This window comes from Ambystoma mexicanum, chromosome 4p, assembly GCF_040938575.1.
Source record: "Ambystoma mexicanum isolate Mex_15411 chromosome 4p, UKY_AmexF1_1, whole genome shotgun sequence".
Taxonomy (NCBI): domain Eukaryota; kingdom Metazoa; phylum Chordata; class Amphibia; order Caudata; family Ambystomatidae; genus Ambystoma; species Ambystoma mexicanum.
In genome coordinates this window covers 1,219,880,050-1,219,900,954 of record NC_090927.1, presented here as the reverse complement: position 1 = coordinate 1,219,900,954, position 20,905 = coordinate 1,219,880,050, and the positions used below count along the sequence as shown (strand labels likewise).

At 44.1% G+C, this 20,905-nt stretch overlaps 1 long non-coding RNA gene across 1 annotated transcript in view; it reads left to right on the top strand.

The window, feature by feature from the left end:
* LOC138453746 (uncharacterized) overlaps positions 1–20,905 on the top strand; it is a 326,084-nt gene that overhangs the window by 151,540 nt on the left and 153,639 nt on the right. The gene's annotated exons all lie outside the window — the stretch shown is intronic.

Below are 20,905 nucleotides of genomic sequence, written 5' to 3'. Positions count from 1 at the left end.
GTCTAGTTCTTTTTTTAATATGTTTGCGGTGTGCGAAGCAGTGTGTCTGGTGTGAGTCGTGAGGACAGACCACTGCTGAAAACACGCTTCACTCTGCAGTCCTCTTTCGATTTCTACTGATTTCTACTGAACCAGAAAGGACTTCCTACTTAAACACTGCGCAGGCGCGGAGCACGGTGCGGTGTGCAAAGCAGTGTGTCTGCTGTTAGTCATGAGGACAGACTGCTGCTGAAAACACGCTTCACTCTGCAGTCCTCTTTCGATTTCTACTGAACCAGAAAGGACTTCCTACTTAAACACCGCGCAGGCGCGGAGTGCGGCGAGATGTACGAAGCAGTGTGTCTGGTGTCCAGTGTCAGGTGACGCGGTAAGCAGCCCTTCGCGGCAAGGACCGTGCGTCCAACCTCTAGTAATCACTCTGACTCTTACTGCAATTCCACTTACAGCCAAGCTACAGTCAAGCCTTTCTTCATGGCGCCTCTTTCGCCAACCGGAGATGACATAAGCCGTCGTCTGAGAAGCAGCAAATCATCCCAGGAACAGTTAGAACCACAAGACATCCAGGATCCTAGGGAACTGAGGGAGGGAAAAAGTCGCAAAACAGGAAAAGGTTCCTCTGCGCCACAAAGTTACCACAACTTCTGAAAGAGTCCTCCCAGCACTTAAACCCACGTCCCCAAGCGGACGTTGAGGCCATTGTGGTCTCTGAGGGGGAGAACTTAACTTCCAACGAGCCCCCTCCAGCGTTGCCTGTGGCTGAGGCGGCGGGGGTAGAAATCTTGCAAGAGGCCGTTACAAAGAAGCTTACCCCAGCGGCTGCATCTACGAGGCCATCAGGATCACCTCCGCGAAAGCACCCGGCAGTCCCACCGTCCTGACGAGCGAGTCCTCGCCGGAGACTGTCGGAGGACCGTCACGGCAGGGCTCTGAACGGCTGGGTGCAGTGCGCACGATACCATCCACCGCTGATGCTACGCCTCTCAGGCCTTCCTTAGCAGCACTGCGCTTCCACGCAGCAACTCGGGAGAACATTTCAAGTAACGTAAGTGCAAGCGCTCAGCCGTCGGCCCCGCCAGCCGAAGGGAAAGTGACTACAGCCCAAATTCACCAAAGTAAATTCACACCAGCCAAGCAGCAAAAGCGACCAAAGCAAAGCAAGCAGTCAAATCCAAAAGCTACCCCTAAGAGAAATATTTCCAACGACTCATGGGACATGGAAAACGAGGAGCAAACCCGTTCGCCAAACGACTCAGTGTTCGAAGTATCTTACGGGTCATCCTCCTCCCATCAGATGTCAGTTGCAGAATCAAATGAGCCGACGGACGATAATTCGACTGTGGAAGTGCCAAAGTCCGGTGTGTGCCCACCGCACGCCACCTCTACTCAAAGCCCAAATTCCGCCTTGGTTGTGGATCACCCCCCAGCCACAGGTGAGACTCAGTCGACGATTCAGGACTCCCAAACTAGAGCTCCAGGACACCCAAACCAGGCCTCAAAGACCCTGTTCACAAAAGTGACTACAAAAACAAGATCTACGTCCGGAAAAACATTTACCAAGAAACATCAGAAACTAGCCCCAAAAACTCAGGGGGGCGCAAAATGTCTACCAGCACCCCTGATATCTGCATCTCTAAAAGAATACTTCATAACACAACACAAAAGAAAACTAGACCAGGACCCTGAGTTGTCCGATGCAGAAATCCTGGAGGCCATTCAAGATCCGCCTCAAAGATCCAAAGCACGAAAAACGGACTCAAGCCCAAAATCTCAATCACAACGAGGCCCAACCACGGACCGGAGCGTGGTGACTGATAGCTCAGCGCCACAAACAGCAAGCTTAACGAAACTGAGAGTGGCCAAACCAGAACAGATACTGGATCTCAAAACACCAAACCATCACACGAATTCTGACACTGAACCCGCGCCGGAAGTTGCGAAGATTCAAACTCCAGATACCCTGGCAAGGGACAGGCGTATTCCAGACCCCAGAAATCACCAGGCCGTGGACCAATAGACATGGACTAGGCCACACATTCAGGGAAATCCTAGCAGACTCTCGGGAGAATTCCCACACATCACCCAAGGAGAAACGACATCAGCAGAAAGAAGATCCTCTGAAAGATTGCCCCAGCCTCCTACGGATAGAGGCTTAAAAACTCCAACAAAATCACGTCGCTTAAGTGAAATTACATTTATGGCAGACAAGGAGACACCATCAAAAAAAAAATATATATCTTCTATCTATTATGTCGGCATTTACGATAGCCCTAAATCCATTTGGCAAGCTCTATGAATCAATCCATGAGGCCCTCACAGACAACACCACAATGATAAGCACCATGAAAGACAAACTTTCCTTCATTGAAGGCTACCTAACTGCAGTTGAGCGAAACTCTAACAGTATGGAAAAAATCTTGGGCAAAAAAATAGACAAACTGAGCGACGAATTGTGTAAGAACAGAATCTTGGGGCAAACCCCCAAATCATGCCAATCAAAATCTACCCAGACCTTAGACAGCGAGAAGTTCCAAGATCTGGCCCCTATTTTTTCAAAAATCTCGACAAAGCATTCTTCACTAATATCATCAGCGGACCCCGCAGTCCAGTCGGCAATAAGCGCAAATCAAATAAAGGAGAGGAACCTTTCAAACACTCTTCTATGCACACAAGTAAAGTCGACAGAAGAAAAGCTGCCACTGGGCCCCAACCATAAAGACTACACGTCTCATAATCAAAGGGGGAAAACAGTTCCATAACAGAAAAAATCCCAAATCAAGGTAGGCCCTGCGGTCGTCCTGATAACAAACGATGACCATGACTTTTCCTTGGACCTGTCGGAAACATCCCATCACCCAGACCCCGAAGAACCTATTCCTACTCCATCGACAAATTCAGTGACCGTAACTAAGACAGTCCCTGATCTTGGCAAGGAACAAGTGGTAACTACCCCTCGGGATGAAGAAAAACGAACTGTCGAAAAGACTGTGGCTCGCACTCAAAGGCCGCGCTCCAACTCTCCAAGTGCTGCCTTCGAAGCTCTCAAAAACCTAAGGAAAACCGAAAATCACAGACCTGATCGGAAACTCGAACCGAGATTAGGACAAAACCACCGACACGACAGTCACCGAGTCCATTCTTTCAAGAAGTCCATGAGAACCAGTGAGACGGAAGCTAAAAAAAACTCCAAACTGGCTGACTCGTCACTTTTTAAATTGGAACAAACCTCAGCTAAAGACAGCTACCTGGTACTAAATTGAAGAACAGTATTGAGAATACTGGGAAAAATCGACAAGCTCAAACACATAACTTCTGATGACTTCACACTCATCGAGCCTTATCATCGGGAGCACAAAGGAAAAGCATATCTCCACATAAGAAACAAGACGTTAAGTGAAATCACCTCCGAAGTAACGAAAGACCTCCACCGCATAGGTCTAAAAATACAACAACTGCAGAAGCCCAAAACAGTCCAGGTTGGTGGCGACAGGGCAAGGAGAGGGTCTCAAGCTATCGCCGCGACAAACGCTCCCCATCAAGAGACTACAGACGGACTGGCGCCAGAAAGAGACGGGAAGAGGAGGGGGTTAAACTCCATGACGATCGCTCAAAAAAGTGGAATCATGAAAATTATGCATCGTTCACCTCCTCTCACAGACTCGCTGAGAGCACCCAGGAGAGACATCGTACAGAATCAAAGGTGACCCCGCCAAAGAGGGAGTCGACAGAAACACCTGCCTCAAATCCATGGAAGTGGATTGCTGACACTTTCTCACAAAATCAAAGGAAATAGCAGCGACCGTTGTGTTCCACTGATACCAAGAGGCTGACCGAGAATTCAACGACCCAGCTCAAAGAAAGTGCCCTCAAAATGGCATCATGGAACACCAGAGGATACCGCCACCTAACCAGACCAAGCAACATAAATCTGGGCACATTCGACTTGATCTGTCTGCAGGAAACTTGGCTCCTGGACAAACCAGCCTTGGATGGGTTTGAAATTGAAGTCTTACCAGCTACAAGTTCCACGGTGGGCCGACCATCAGTGGGCCTACTGACTGCCATCCGTGTGGGTTCAGGGATCGCCCCAAAGGGTAAAGTCGCAGAGGGCTACTGCTTGCTAGCTTCACTAACTACATGGCTCCACCACGACCATGGCCGAGATGCCTGGGTAAATACCGATCTAGCCATAATCAACTTATACTGGAACCTGGTGAGTACAACCACGAAAGATTTCTGCAACTCAACAGCAAATATCAACAAAATTACAATTGACCGGAACGTTCCAAATATCATAATATGCAGAGATCTGAACGCCAATTGTGAGGCCGATACTAGGAAGGGCAAAGCACACATGCCACAATCGCTGGCCGATGAAAGAGGCCGCGCATGGTCAAAATTAATGAAATCAAGAAAATTCCATAACGCGGCAGCTCTACGAGACCGCAGTACCCAAATACCAACTTGGGAAAGGGCCGGATCCGCTGCTACTTTAGATTACATCTTTATCACAGAAGGCCTGATCCCATACTTCGTGGACTGTACAGTCATAAAAATGATTGAAAGTGACCACAATCTCCTTCAGACGTCTTGGGATGGAGCGTTACTGAAAAGACCTCAGTACTCACCTGACATAGAATCAAACAAGCAACAAAATCGACTCCGACTAACATCGGAAAACATAAGATCCTTCCAGGTCAACCTAAGCAAGAAACATGGTCAAAACAGCTCGGAAGTAGCGAGACCTGAGTACTTGTCTCTATTAGCTGCCCACAAAGTGAGGTTCACTGGCAAAACACAAAACCATCTTACCCACATCCACACGTTCAACAACGTGGTTGTTGGAAAGCGATTAGAGGTGACAAAGCTAAAAAAACTGGCAGTTCAAACGGAAACCACAGATGCTTGGACTACATACTATACGTCAGTCAGGTCCTATAAAACATGGCTAAAGCAACAACGGCAGACCATGTACCAGAATGACGCAGAAGCCATGCTACGTACCTGGGCATCAAGAAACATCAGAGACTTCTGGCGCTCCTTAAGAGCGTAAACGGTCAGACCGCTCCACTGATCTCAAATTCCGTATCTGAACAAAACTGGATCACACACTTCACAGATCTTTACCATTCTCCTCAAACCTCAGCTAAAACGATCCCTCCCACGACATCGGAATCATGGATCAAATTGGATAATGTGAAAGACATCTCTAGAATAATTGCCGTCTTAAAATGGTCCAGGGCTCCCGGACCTGACGGGCAAACTAACCTAGACCTCAAGGAGCACCCCAACGACTTGGCACACGCAATTGGCGAGCTAGTCAAACATTGCCAACAACAGAAGCAAATTCCGAAAACGTGGACAGAAGCAGTGTTAGTCCCGATTTACAAGAAAGGGGACAGGAGCTCCCCGGCGAACTACAGACCAATTGTGCTACTAGACATCATTGGCAAGATCTTTGCGTTCCTTCTGTTGTTTCACTTCAAAAAATGGGCCAGCAACTCGCCCTCAGCTGACATTTTTCAAACTGGCTTCCAAAAGGGCGCTGGCACAACAATAAATCTGCTCATTCTCAACATCATCAAAGCGAAAGTAAAGAGAGGGGCGCCCAAGATCTACATGGCGATGGTGGATCCATCTCAAGCCTTCGATATGGTGTATCAAAACAAACTATGGGCAAAGTTAACAGCTTGGAACTGCCCGGGTCCTGTGCTTGAGCCAATAATGGCCCTACACACATCAACATCTCTAGGGTGCGCCTCAGTCGTCAAGGAATGCTCTCAGACCAGATCAACAAAGAACGAGGGGTCAAACAGGGCTGTCCATTGGCCCCCGCGCTGTTCATAGCTTTCATCAGTGATTTCCAAGAATCAGAAAAAAAAGTGCGATCTTTCCCGCCCAAAGTTGGCACCTATACGATGTCAAGACTGTGGTACGCCGAAAACCTGATTCTCATGGATCAGACTGCAATAGGCCTACAAAGGCAACTTACAAACCTAGCGGCATACATGGAAAGCAATAATCTAAAGATCAACAAATCCAAGACCAAAATTCTAATATTCTCAAAAACATCACAGAAACAACAGGCAAATAGTTCCTGGCTTCTCGAAAAGACGAAAATCGAACAGGTCAGCGAATACAAATATTTGGGAATTCAGATTGACAATACTCTTAAAGAAAACTCTCTTCAAAACTCACTCTGGGGAAAAATGAGAAATCTAACTGCACAAACACGTGCAGTGGATAGAAGGTTCGGGAAGTTCTCGTGGTTTCCCTCCCTCCAGTTCTACAAATCAACAGTAGTTCCGGCTATAACCTACGGAATGGCGGCCAACCTAACCCTCCCAGCGGAGTACTGGATCCAGTTGGAGGGATTCCTTTGGAAATCAGTGCTGGGCTTGCCCAAGTCAGCCCCAATGCCAGCGATCCGCCGAGATCTGGGCTTGCCATCTTTAGCCATGGTGGTGATGCAAAGCGCCACACAGCTCCACAGAAAAATCTTGATGCCCAGCTCACTCCCAATTTTCCAGGTGGTAGCCTCTGAAATCACCTAGGGATCTTGCAAACCTTTAACTGATTGGGTTACCAAAATCCAAGCCAAATTAGAAGAAGTGAGAATATTGTGAGAAATGTCCTGCGAAAGAACTAAGGAAAACATGTATGCGCGCTCGACTAAATCTCTTTCCGACCAGGGAAATTCTGAATACCAGAGCTCTTTCTCCAGTTCCAGACTGCCGTCTGTGTGGAGTTCCAGATGAAGTAGAATCTGTGCGCCATCTGCTCACGTTCTGCCCAGCGTTATCACACGAAAGGCAAGCCTAAATGACACCACTTACTTTGCAGGCAACGACATTAGACGAAGAAACTTGTTGGTTCCATCTGATAGCAGGCGACTCCGTCAGATGGTCCAGGACGACGGCTAAATTTCTGTCAGTTTCCCTAAAAAAAGCAAACACAAAGGCGGACATTTCACCTTCTGTTGTCTGTCTGCCTGGCCTTACCACTAAAACTGAAACTGTCACCTAACCTATGATCAAACCAACTGTGCTACTGAACTCGAATCGAAAGTGGTGTCCTTACGTAGCTTGTAAACGGACAAGATGCACCAACGCTGAAACTGCTCTTTTGTAAAAACCTAACTGGTTATAAACCAAATAAAAAAAATAAAAAAATATATATTTTCATGTTCGAGTTTTGATTTTTGGAAAAATAAATGGCTGCTGAACAGTTGGAGGTAAAAGTTTAAGTCCTAAACTTTATTTATGACTCCAAATGCAACATTACTTTAATTAGAAACTATGACAAATTAAAATTAAGAACCTCACACTCTATATTCAACTCCAAGCACTTAATGCCACAGGTCAACCTAGCTCCATTAAGTCAGAACACTGCAGCTGTCAAAACTACACGTTCTTATGGGATCAAACACACATCATGTAAGGAATTGAGCCCAGCTATTCAACAATTAGCTGAACTCCGAGTCACATATAGCATCACGTCAGTCCATTGAACACAGAGAAAGGACCAATTATACACCCTGTCCACTGCAGTAACTGGAATAGGTGCCTTGCTCCACGTAAACATACATCTGAAGCTGTATGTCAGTAAAACGTAAAACGACTATACTTCAGTTCCTTGGGAAAACTCGCCATCATGCACACAACCAAAATTCATCCTATTAGTCTAGTGTCCAATGTACTTATATTACATGTGCCCACACTCCTACTCATTAAGGCCTCACTCAATCTACTTTAAGTTGTACACCCATGCCTGTTCTTTGGAAGCTAGTTTCCAGTCCAGACACTGTTGATTAGCAGCTGCGGGATTTGCAAATGCCACCTAGAAGATGTCATCATAACTGTATGACTTCTCCGTGTAGTGTGAAAGCAGAGATGCTGTACCATTAAAAGTGCACGTTTTTGATCAATGCTCTATAATGCACACATTCCACACACATGTCATTCTGTGGGAGCACTGAATTTAATGAACAACATTTTGATTCAGGCAAGTCACCTGAATGCTTCACTCCCAGACTCGCCCATCATACTGAACATTTTAAGTTCCTTTTTGTGAAATGGCCAGCACCCTGGCCATGCCAAGCGGGTACGGGAACCTATCTCAGCCGGAGGTGGGAGGTCTACAGAGAGGAAACCTGGAGCCTATTCCTGGCCTCCACCATGCCAGTCTATTTATGAGCAGTCCACCTTTTTCTCAGGGCACACCTCCTCAACAAGATGCTCACCAGTGTTTTCTAGTTTCTGCTAGAGAAACAAATGGGAAACTATCAAGAAGCATCCAATGTAGAAAAGAGATTCTATGCCGTATGCCAGTCGCCAGGAGACCAGGGCACGAACACCAGTAATCAGCCCACCAGGATTTTGCAATCCACCAGTGCAGAAGAGAGACTGGCAGAGAGAGATAGGCGAGCCAGCGCACCAGCTGTACTCGCAGACCGGGAAGCCTCTGCCAACAACCCTAGACCACCAGGAACTGATTCAGGAGATACAAACTCCACCCTCCGCAATGGAACTTACCTTTGGGGGATAAGGAATAAATCCCAAGACACAAATTTGCACATTCGGCCTTCCGGGCTGTCATTGCCATTCCACGACTGGCCTGCGTGGAAAATATGGGTGCAGCTTAGTCCTCTATTTGTAAACCTGGCTGCATATATCCCATCCTGGTTGGCCAATACAAGACCACATTGGCCAGGGACGAATACCAAGACCACAGAGGGGGAGAGATTTATTAGTGGAGGACCAGATGGAAGACCAAGAAACCAGCAAGAGGAAGGAAGGAGTGTCCGAGCACAGAGGTGATTTCTGGAGAAGGTGTTGCATTGGCTAGTGAGGGAAAGTGGTACTGCAGTGTGAGTGTGTGTGTTAGTGTGGCAGGTTTGGTTAGAACATTTAGTGTAAGGAGTGGCTGTGAATTCTATGGTCCTGAGTATAAGGAGGGTGTTTGAGTAGTTGTAGTGTGGAGGAAGTAGCACAGTGATTTGAAGGGAGGAGTAATAGTTTGGAGGGAGCAGTAGTGGGTTGGATGGAGGAGTGGTAATTGAATACCCTGTAGGGTGGGTAGTGTGGAGGGAAGAATATTAGTTGGAGGGAGGAGTCGTTTTTATTTTTTATTTGTGGTTTGGTTTAAAATAAACCTTTCACAAATATACAAACAGCAAAAAGAAAAAACACAATCTATATATAAAAGGGAAATTTGAGGATATGCGTGGGTATGTCTGTTCAAATATTCAGCATACTTCCCAACATGCTACATACCTGAAATTCGGGATGTGGGTAGGTTCTATGACGTAGACAATACACAACATATATAATATAAATATACCTTTGTCTAATTTCTTTTGGGGGGAATTGTGTGGATATGTGTGTGTGTCTGTTCGAAAAGTTCAACAGACTTCCCAACATACTACAAACCTAAAATGTGGCATGTGGGTAGGTTCCATGCTGTAGACAATGTAAACAGTATAAAATCTAAATGTCCCTTTGTCTAATTTCTTTTTTTTAGTAGGAATTACTGTCCGAAGCACAGGTACAACTGCTAGTATTATATAAAATATAGTACAAATAAGAACACTCCGCAAAATGTGATACATCAGGACATACATCTCATAATACCAGACATTCCTATAAAAACATAAATATTTCATTTGTCCTCATATGAATACATAATTGATGTTTCGATAATACATTTCAACCTACCATTATATAAAACCTAGACATTTTTGATCAACTTCATTACTGGTTGAAGTGAACTACCTGAGTAGCATCGGTGCCAGAATAGATCATCATCCAAGATATACTCAGAGCATAGATATTCACCCATAAAACGGTTCAGAACTTTGGAAAGTCTCACGCACTCCACCAACAAATGTTTCAATGTCTTGTTCTTAAAGTCTATTTTACAGAAACAACAACAGGATAGTCAAGATTGCTTCAGATATTTTGGATCTAACCCATCAAAATAATATTACATCGGAATCTCATGAATAGTGATCGTAGTCTAACATTTGGCCATTTTTCTAAATAAGTCAGTAAGTGACCCCATTTCTTGTGTTCCGTAGGCAGGTCAAAATACAACGTATAATTTCCCAATGCTGAACATGTTTGTATCCAATCCCATTCCCAGAGGAGTTGTTTTTTCTGTTACCATTGTAGGGGTTTCATAAAGTTGCTCTTGAGTACAACACACTTCCTCTACTATGGCATTGCACTCAAAACCTACTTAGTCAAAACCATGCAAGGTTTAATGAGCAGCAGATTACTTAAATTACAGAATAAGGATTCTGGGAGTAGACTAATCACTTTCCTGAATAGAAGCAACATATCGCATATCACGTGATGGCCATTGGGGGGGGACACAGTTAGATAAACATAGTACCTTCCACCACAACATGGCTTCAAAACTATTCATGGATTCCCTATTAAATGATATCATTGATAGCATTGTCTTGAGACCATAAATTAACCATGGAACCACATTCAATTTGTAATATTTAATTACAGGGATCGTGAGACCCTCCCTTACATATGCTTAAAATTCTTCATCTTGGGTATAAAACCATCCACTTTTAGGTGAAGTTGCTTATTAATATCCACATTCCTCCATCTACTGTGGATAGAAAGTATATAAAGTGCATCATGATCTCAATAGGTATGTTCTCCAATGCCCATTTAAATCCCATCTTCCTCTTGTTTAGGGAGAATCTCATCATTTTCGTTTTTTATGCATTGAATATACAATCATTAGCTCTTGCATAAATATGCAGAGCTACTAGCATCATCCGCAAGCCAATTTGGGTGTGATCCAAAATAAGACTACCGTTAGCATATGCTAACCTTTGTATTTTAATATCACCCAGGCACATGGATCCCAATGCATCACCTTCTATGCCTTCTCCTAGGGCGGATATATAAATGGTAAAGAGACAGTGGGCCAACAAGCACCACTGTTTCAAGCTTATATCTGTGGGGATTATCTCTATTACATTTTCTGTCAGACTGCACCTGTGGTAATGTATTTGAGTATAAGTCGACCAGGATATTTAACAGACCAGGTGGAAGGCCCCACTTAGCCAATTCAGCCCATAATCCATCGAGGTTTACAAGGTGAAAAGCATTAGAGAAATCAATAAAACCCAGAAAAAGGTCTGTAGAGTGCGGCTTTGTATATGATATGACATGGCATTTATAACGTGCCTGTACACAAGTGTATGTAGGCGCGACAAAGCAAGGCGGGGTAAACAAAAGGATGACAAAACAATGGTCTTACTAGGCCTTGTGTCATTCAGATCACACAAGTGCGGGGAAGAGGGAAGGGGAGAAGTGCCAGGGGGGAGGGGAAGGGAGAAGTGCATGTAAATCAATAAGTGCAGCCAGCAGGTGGCTCATAAATGCAGAGAGAAGGGACTGCAGGGTTGCAGGAACAGACCCTTAAGTGCTCGGGAGCATGGAGGGAGTGCAAGGGCAACTGGACATGCAGGAGCCTGGGCCCAAGTTCAGAGGGTATCCAGGAGACCAGTGCGTGGAGCAGGTGGGTACATCAGCAAGGGAGAGGAAGAGAGAAAGCGAAAAGGAAGGTCTTGAGTTGCTTCCAGAACTGGAGGTGGTTCTGCTCAAGTTTGAGAAAGGCAGGGAGGCTGTTCCAGAGGGAGGCCCCAGCCGAGGAGAGGGATCTGTCCCCAACTCTCTGCTTGGAACAGCGTCTGACCCTCAGAGAGTTGGATGAGCGGAGAGCTCGAGAAGGAAGACGTTTTGGAAAAGAAAGTTGGAGGCAGTGCCAGGCCCCAGTAAGCCTTGTTGATGATGCAGAGGGTCTTGAACTTGATCCTTGCAGCCCTGGGGAGCCAGTGAAGAGATTTCAGTGCTGGAGAGATACAATCCCTGGGCTTGAGGCCAAGGATAAGTCTCACAGTCCTGTTCTGGATAAGTTGTAAAGGTGGAAGAGTAGAGGTAGGCAGATTTAGAAAGAGGCTGTTGCCGTAGTCCAGCCTAGAGAGGACCAGAGCTCTGGAGACAGTGAGCTTCTTGGGGAAGGTGAGAAAAGGAAGAATACCTCTGAGGAGGTGCATCTGATTGTTTGACTTCCTAGAGACGTCAGAAATGTGAGGAGAGAAGGAGAGGGTGGAGTTGAAGATGACTCCAAGGTTCTTAGCCTCACAGGAAGGAGCAGGAAGAGGAGCCAGAGTGGGCGGCCAGAGAGAGAGAGAAGGAGGAAATTGGAATATGCTCACAATCATAGAATTAAGAGTGGTGTCAACATTTTATGACAACCCAATTAGTTTCTAGTGAGGCTCCCGACCTTAATACCCCATTCTTCCATCTCTCTGAATCAGCAAGGAAAAGATCTTACTCTCCACATCAAATAATGTTATTGGACGATAATTAATCGGGCCCAGACGAGTTCCCTTTTTGTAGATGAGCACCACGAATGACAGTTTCCAAGAGCCTAGCGATTTACCACAGGAAATAACATTTGCAAACAGTACATATAATATGGTGGCCAAAAATTCCAGGTTTCCTTTTATGGTACAATTTGACAAAACATTCGGCCCCACTGCTCTCGAGTTACTTGTTCTTTTGACCAAGAGGAGAATATTCTCCTGATAAAAATGTAAGTTCCATTTGCTGCTAATTTGGCGAGACTTCAGTTTAGTGTGAACCAGTCTACTAGAGTATAAATTACCGAAATGCACTTTCCATTTCTCCTTCGAGACTGGATTAATTTGCATCTCGAATTGCTCACACTACCGACCAGAAATGTCTCTCCTTCTTTATACAGGATTCACAGACAGCACAAGTTCAGAATCTTTCTGGAACAATTGGTGGTGATGCTAAATTAACCAATTTCTGTAGCAATTATTGTACCTCTGGTTATATAATTTGAGCAGCAGGACTTTGTCTGCTTAGTACACGGATGATTTGACTCCCCTCAATCTCCCGTCATAATGCATGTGAAATATTCAAGTGTGACTCTCTCATGCACAGTGCATGCCTCCTAGCTGCCAGGTCCTGGTGCTGCCTTTACCAGTGAAGGTGGACCAATCACAGATCTTTCAGGCATGGGGTCTGATGTTAGGGCGACAGCATACTCGGGAACAGAGCACTGGTGGGGTCAGGTCATGCACTTTAGTCATGGACATATTTGTATGTGCGGTCAATGTGCTAGCCCTGCCCCTGGGCTGTGCAAGCATGGCTTGGAAAAGAAGTGCTGATCTCCCTAGCAACACGACCATCTGTGCTTCCTCATATTTAAACAGGCCCGGTGCGGATCACTACACATTTTAACGCTCCTGGCTACTAGGACTCCCTCTGGAATGTTAGTCAGCCTTCCAGCTAGCCACCTTGTTCTGAGCCTTTACTGTCTGAACCTAGCTGCTTCCCTTGTTTAGCCTTCTGTTTCTTGGACTTGCATCTTCTTCCCAAGCCTCTTTTCTTCCTTGAGTCTAGCCTCCCTTCCTGCCTGTCAGTCTTCTTGATGTATGCCTACCTTCCCTCTCCTTGTCTACTGGTCCTTTTGCCTCTGCTAACCTGCAAGTCCTGCTGCCTGTACTTGCCTTAGGATCCTGTTACTAGCACATACCAGCATTCAAGATATTGCGATCCCTTCTGCAGAAACCTTCTGTGGTCCTTCGTCGACACGCATTTGAAGGTCTTTGAACATCTGTTACGGGCTCCCCCCTGTCAGTGTTGTTCACTCTCTGTGCATCACGTTAGCCAGGGGAGAAGCCGAGCAGTTGGGCTCGGAGTCACTCTGTGGGGACCCTAGTGTCTATTTTTTATTTATTTATTTATAGTTTATTTGAATCGCGCTTATAAACAAAACAAATGTTTTGAAGCGCTCCAAGACGGTAAGGGAAGTACAGTTTCATTCTTAGGCCTTGGAATTCCGAATGATCTAACAAGCAATAAAAGCATTCTAGGCCTGAAGACATTTCTGCTAGTGCAAGTGCATGACATAAAGTAAGTATAGTGGCAGACAAAAACGGGGGAGGCAAGGGAAAGGAACCTACAGATAACACTACTGTTCTAGGAGTGATGAAATTTCTGATAGTGTAATACAAGTGCATGACATAAAATAAGGATAGAAGAGACAAGGGGGGCAGGGAAGGGGAACCTACAAATCACATTACTGTACTCGGCCTGACAATAAATGAGGGAAAAGGGGTACGGGGAGTAGAGGGGAAGGACAAACAGCAACTATCGTACTAGGCCTACTTGATTGCATTTTTGCTTCACTCTTTTGCAGCTGGTTTCTCAATATCTTCCAAGTTGCAGTCCTGCCAAAGTTCAAATATTCATATTTCTGAATACCTTTCTTGGGCTCTAGGCACTTTGTAAACTTCTCAACGCCCTGGTCAGAGAATTTAGCAAAATTCTGCTTCTCTCAGGGCTTTCATAGGTTGTCTCTCTGCAGTACTTACCGCATCATGAAGCATTCACTGCCAGCCTGGAACCAAAGCCTGGCAGCGCCAGGTACGCAACGCTGGCGAGGCTCACTCGCTGGTTGACAGAGGAACGCGCATCAGTGCACATGTAGCATAATGGCTGATTGCTATACAGGTATAGAACATAAATCACAAGCAAAATTATTTAAAAAAAGATATTCACCATGTGTAACAGTGTGGCCATGTGTGCACCATGATGAAGGCTAGAATGAGAAAATTGTGTTAGGCATGTGTGTTCAGCCTCACTAATCTTATCAGTTGCTGCATCGCCCAGGGTGGATTGCCTTTGCGGCACTAAATCATATCCCCCGCCCCTGAGCCTGACATCACCAAATCATTGATATTCTCTGACTTTCTCCCTGACGTAGCCAAACGTGCCCAGTCGTCACCTAAGCGACTTGATGCAGAACCCGGAAAACAACACACATCGTCTCAGAACACAGCGCGTCACAATTCGGAATATGAAACTGTACTTCAAAAGGAAACAGCAAGACAGTACAATTGGTAATGTACATTTATTTCACATTAAATGCTTCGAGAACATTCGGCGATTGACATATTCAATCAAAATTTAACTTTTTTTCTTTGCTCTAGATCCGCAAATGTTTATCGTGAGTCACGCGCTGTTCCTTTTGGGTACACAGGGTGTTCGTTTTGGGTAAAGAAGCACTTTGGTCACACAGTGAATTACAAGGCTTGTGCATCAACTTGGCACAAGACCAACGTAAAGGTTGTTATGTTGCTCCTAATCGCTGGTATAGCGTAAGGGCATATCGGCCCTTGGCGATCGTCCCAAATAAGAGTCAAATAAGGCCAGTGATTGACATGTAGCTGCAGCTGGCGGTTGAAGAAACCATTGGTTGGGGTCTGATAGATGACAATCGCAGAATAGCAGGATGTAGCTGTTTGCAAAACATAAAAATAGAAATGTGTCTCAGTAGCTGATCTTTATTACAATTAATCATTTTACTTATTAGCACAGACGTGACACAATGTGAACAGAGAGAACACAACGTGGAAAGTACTCCACTATTTGCTTCCGAGGATAGTGCAATGGAGTATGTTCAGCTCTAAATGTAATGCGTAAACTGAGGCAACAATTCGAGGTGCACAATGCAATGATTTATTAGCGTTGAACCAGGGGGAACTGAGTGGTGGTCTAAATGCGTGTTGATGCTGGACTGCCCATGTGCCCGGCAGAAAGACCAGCACCCAAAGGTTGTACTTGTGTTTCATTGCCATATGCCACACAGAACGAACAAGTACAATGTGACCCAGCAATAACGGTCAGCTATTGATATTTGGACTAGTTCTGGTATAAAATTGTCTAAAGTGAAACTTACATTATATTCGGCATTTCCATTCTCTTGGCGTAATGCAGACCGAAACGCAGACTCCGTTCGTGTCAATGATTTTTCATAAACTGAACTTACATGTAACAGTCCAGTTCTGGAATTGGACAACTTCATCATATCTTACGTTATTACACCCCTCCTTCAATTCAATCCCTTTCCGGAATGGTCCCTGTCTCTCAAGGTAAAAAAACAATAGAACCTTATACTGCGTGTGCGACGCGTGGGCTTCCTCGGCTCGCAAGCAAAAATTCAAAGCTGGTGAACTTCACTCACAGTGAACATACATTCTTAATTTGCAACATCTCGAGTCAACGCATCCATGAGAACTGGAATTGTGAAGCACGGGCCATGGAGGAAAAATGTGGTGCTTGTCACTGCTCTCTGTTTGTGGTGCTGCTGAGGGGTAGGGGAAACTTGGCAATGACAGAATGCATACTACTCCAAAATTGTAGTCGAGGAAACACAAAAACAGAGTCAAAGTGTGTCTAGCAATACCCCCACCTCTGCTTATCTCACGGCCTCCTACCCCATGGCATGTTTTCACAGTCAGTACTTCTTACGTGCCTAGTATCTTATGTAGACTAGGTCTCATCCCTTTTGTGTGACAAGCAGTTATTCAGCGGCTTGGGGAACTGTATGGTAAGGCAACTGCCGAAACCCAAAGATTCTTACACACTGTTATCTATCTGGCCCTACCACAAAAAATGAAGGTCCCACAGTAGCTCGACGAAACTGTGAAATGTGAAAGCACAGTGTTACATTGAATGGCTATCGTAAAAACTGTACTATTTTTTTAAAAAAAAATTACAAAGCGGATAGATTTGGAAAGAGAAATTGCATACTTTATTTGAACACTTCATAAAAACATTTTTGGCAAAAATAAAAACAGATGGTAATCATTTGTACTGGGATTTGAACTGTTCAACAAGCTCTGCTTTGGGTGGACATGGCACATTGGCAATGTTTTGTGGCAATGTATGGGTGCTCTGAACAAAATTGCACGCAATTCCATGAGTATGCATCTCTACGACATTAACAAAATCGAATTCCATTTCCTCATATACTGGTTTGACCACCCATTTTGTGCTTCTTTACGTAAAGGCCATAGTGTAGCGAAGCAACCCTAAGTTTCCTGCAGTCCTAGATTGTTCACGGCCTACATTCTCGTTATGCGCTAATACTGCTAGAAATGTCCTATGTTTCATCCCTCTGATGCCGAAATGCAATCTCTTTGGTCTGTACTTTAGGCACATATTGTGGAACACCTCCGAATCACCTGTGTGACAGAATACTGTGAGTCCCTTCAGATCTCTTGATAGAGTTTTATCAAACACTATCTTCTCAAGGGCTTTGTGTGGAGGTGAAGATGGAATCAACCACTGCTTCTTCCGTGCCTGCTCCCGGGACAAAGGGCCATGTTCACATTGGTGGAAATGTTGGTTTTCTGTCCAGTGGTGAACGTTGGAACAGTGGTGCATTAGTGACCGCCATTTTTCCATTAGAATTTCCACAGACCCATCACATGTTTTGGAGCTCCACCAAAGATGGTTGCTGAAAGACTGGGACCACTGTGAAATACTTTCCAAACCTTTTTTTTCCCCTGCAGCCGAAATGTTGTTATTGATTGATTTGGCAACATGCCATACATCAAATTGATGTTTAATATTTGGAAGCTGCTCTCTCATTGTCTTGGCTATTGAAACGTGTCTGTCAGTGGCTATGAGGTCGATTTGCATTCCCCTCGATTGCAGATCTTCCAGTGATTTTATCAAACCAAGTTTCTCCATGGCCACTGTGGATTTACATTCGGACACCTGCACGACCACCGAACTCACAATTTTTTTTACTTTCCATGTCCTGAAAGTGGTGTGTGCAGTACTTAGGAGAAAATCTGGGGCTGTCACACTGTCCATCGCCGGGTAGCCTGAACCGTTTGTCAGTGAATGTACTTTGAATAGACAATTGTTCAATTTTCCAAGCTTCACTAATGGCAGGGAATAGATAATCACGTTGATATTTATAGTACTGCGTTTTAGAAATGAAATGGATTCCCACAAATTGACAGAAACTGGATAACTTGCTGAAACTTGAGCCACTGAAAAGTAAAGCTGTGGCACACAGTAGATTGTCAGCCGGCAGTTTCCCCAGCATCGGTTGAGCGGCCCATGAACATGTTTTATGTAACATTTCACAGGTGGCATGTATCTTGAGGTTACTGCCTTGTGTTAGACGAGTCACATTCACCAATGGCTTCCCACATACTTGCCCTCTCACTGAATGCACACATTTCAGCACCTTTATAATGTCCATCAAGCAGCTGTCGAATTCTATGTATTTGGTCTCCTTTATTAGACTGTCATCCTGCATTAATGTTGTTTCGGACTGAACTGTTGTGGACATATCAGCCAAACTGGACATACTATAGTTGAGATCTTTGTCTAGTTCGTCGGTCAATTGTGTTGATGCTTCAGTCTCTGTCATTTCAACATCTGTTACTTGACCGTGAATAGGAGAAAACATCAATGTCGACTGCTTTTTGGGTGGCACTTTTTTGGCGGGTGTCGATTGTGTCAAGTGCTCTGCGACTAATTCAAAAGTATCTTCAATACATTCAGTTTCACCCTCATATGGTGGAGCAGTTGCATTGTAGCAATGGTCCAAAAAGACTTTGCTGGATTCGCCGGTCACATTAAATTCATTTTCTGGCCATTGGACAAAGGCATCTCAAGTCTGAACACGCTGCGCCTCAATTAATAGTTCCTCCATGGTGAAAACAGTTTGGCAAGCAGCATCACTCATTTATGTCGCTGTCTGTGTCTGCATAGTCCGTACACCATCGGGCAACTACAGGACAGATTGGAAAAAGGATGTTCAATGTAAATCCAACATACAGTATCGGACAATTTACATTAAAAAAAAGCATATTATGAAGGCCTCAGCACAAAACAATTGCTAAAAATAGAAACTGTTCAAAAATAACCTTATCTTTCTTTCTTTTCGTTGAAACCTCCTTTACTCTAACAACACCAACAGCAAGCTGGTGCACTGAGTCGGATCCATGTGCCTCCAATTCAATATACGGATCTTGTATACATCCCTAGAAAAGAGTATCCATTTAAAGTAAGTCATTTGTATTACAAATAACATTAGACTGAATTTCTTTCATTAGAAGGTACTGTCAGTACGCATACGTCTGGCTCCGGATCAACTACAAGGGATGATGTAATTGTAGAGGATGCTTCAGCATCTCCCTGAAACACAGTACTTGCATTAGTATTGGTTGAAAATATTGAAATTGAACGCACACATTGGGATGCGGACAAAGGTACATTTCAATAGCAAACCACGAATGAAACATTGTGTAAACGAATGACACGATACGTAAATATGATCAGATTATCTCATTCGATGTAACTGTCAGTACGCATACCTCTGGCTCTGGATCAACTACAAGGAAGATGTCATTGTAGTGGAAGCTTCCGCATCTCCCTGAAACACAGTACTTGCAGTAATAAGGATGAAAACATTGGAAATTGAACACACACATTGGTACGCGGACACAGGTACATATCAATAGCAAACCACTAATGAAACATTGTTATAAAAGAACGACACAAAATGTAAATATGATCAGAGTATCTCATACGATAGAACTGTCAGTACGCATACATCTGGATATGGATCAACTACAAAGGATGATGTAATTGTAGTGGACGCTTCAGCATCTCCCTGAAACACAGTACTTCCATTAATAGGGATGAAAATATTGGAAATTGAACACACACATTGGGACGCGGACACAGGTACATATCAATAGAAAACCACAAATGAAACATTGTGTAAAGTAATGACATGATATGTAAATACGATCACATTATCTCAAATTCCATGCATAAAACAAGACTGGAACAGAATAGCAAAGTAAGATTACCTGATACGCGCTCGAAGTGATTGATGACTCCAGGCAAGACATGGATGTTGAATCTTGCTGCTTCATATTCGGTGCATAGTCATGGACTTGTGAAGGGAAAGTATTATTTGATTTAGAAATGCTAATATTAAAAATTGGCATGTAAGGAGAGTGAATACGAGAACATTATGCTTTATTAAATGCATAATATAGCATAGTTATCTGTGCCCATAAATCAATTTTCTATGAGGGTTCTAAAACCAAGGACTGATGTTTAGCAAAATTGTCATTATTTAAAAAGCTATACAATCATATATATATCGAAAGTATTATAAGTGACATTTACACCTAAAACACCAATCAATCCATTTGGTTACCTGCCCACTACCGCAAGGCCTTAGACTAAATCCAGGAGCGTGACTCAACTGTGGTGGCATGTGAACGAATAGAGTCGGAATAGCGTTTGGGAGCAATTTCCGAGTTGTTCTCAGTTGATTCCTCTTTGTGTACAAGGATGTGTTGTACATATTCAGGGTAAAGCGCAGGCTGCAGATGCGGTATTGATCACCTACTTTTTGACTCTACTTTCAAACTCTGCCGATGCATATCTGCAATATCTGACCCATTCTCTAATTCGATCTACAGTATTTGGGAATACATGCATTGTAGTGCCTTCAGATTTGTCATGGGTCTTAGAAGGGCAACCGAAAATCGAACATGCAGGCATTGTTGTAAATTCTGCAAAAAAAGATCAACATTATTCGAAAATTACTTTGCATAAAAATGTGAGAAAGAAGAAATTATACCATACATTCTTCAATGCAAGCTTTGTTTTGGTCACCAAAGCAAAACCAGTGCAGCGTGGGCGGCTGTATTATAGGATAGCTTTCATAAACAATTCATTGATGTGACGAAAATCAGAACATGTTACTCGTCCCTTGAATTTACTAGCGAGCATCAAAAGGAAACATGCTTATATTATAGACACGGTCCGCGAAGGATGCAATTCGATGCCAATTGACAGTGATGAAAATTGATATCGATAACATAACAAATGAAACTCAAGTCAATAGCAATGAGACGAATGAACATAACACTACTCAGCACGTTAGTTTGAAATAGATAGAAATGTACAGATGAAGGAGATATGATTAAGATACATACCCTTACCTTGACCAATAA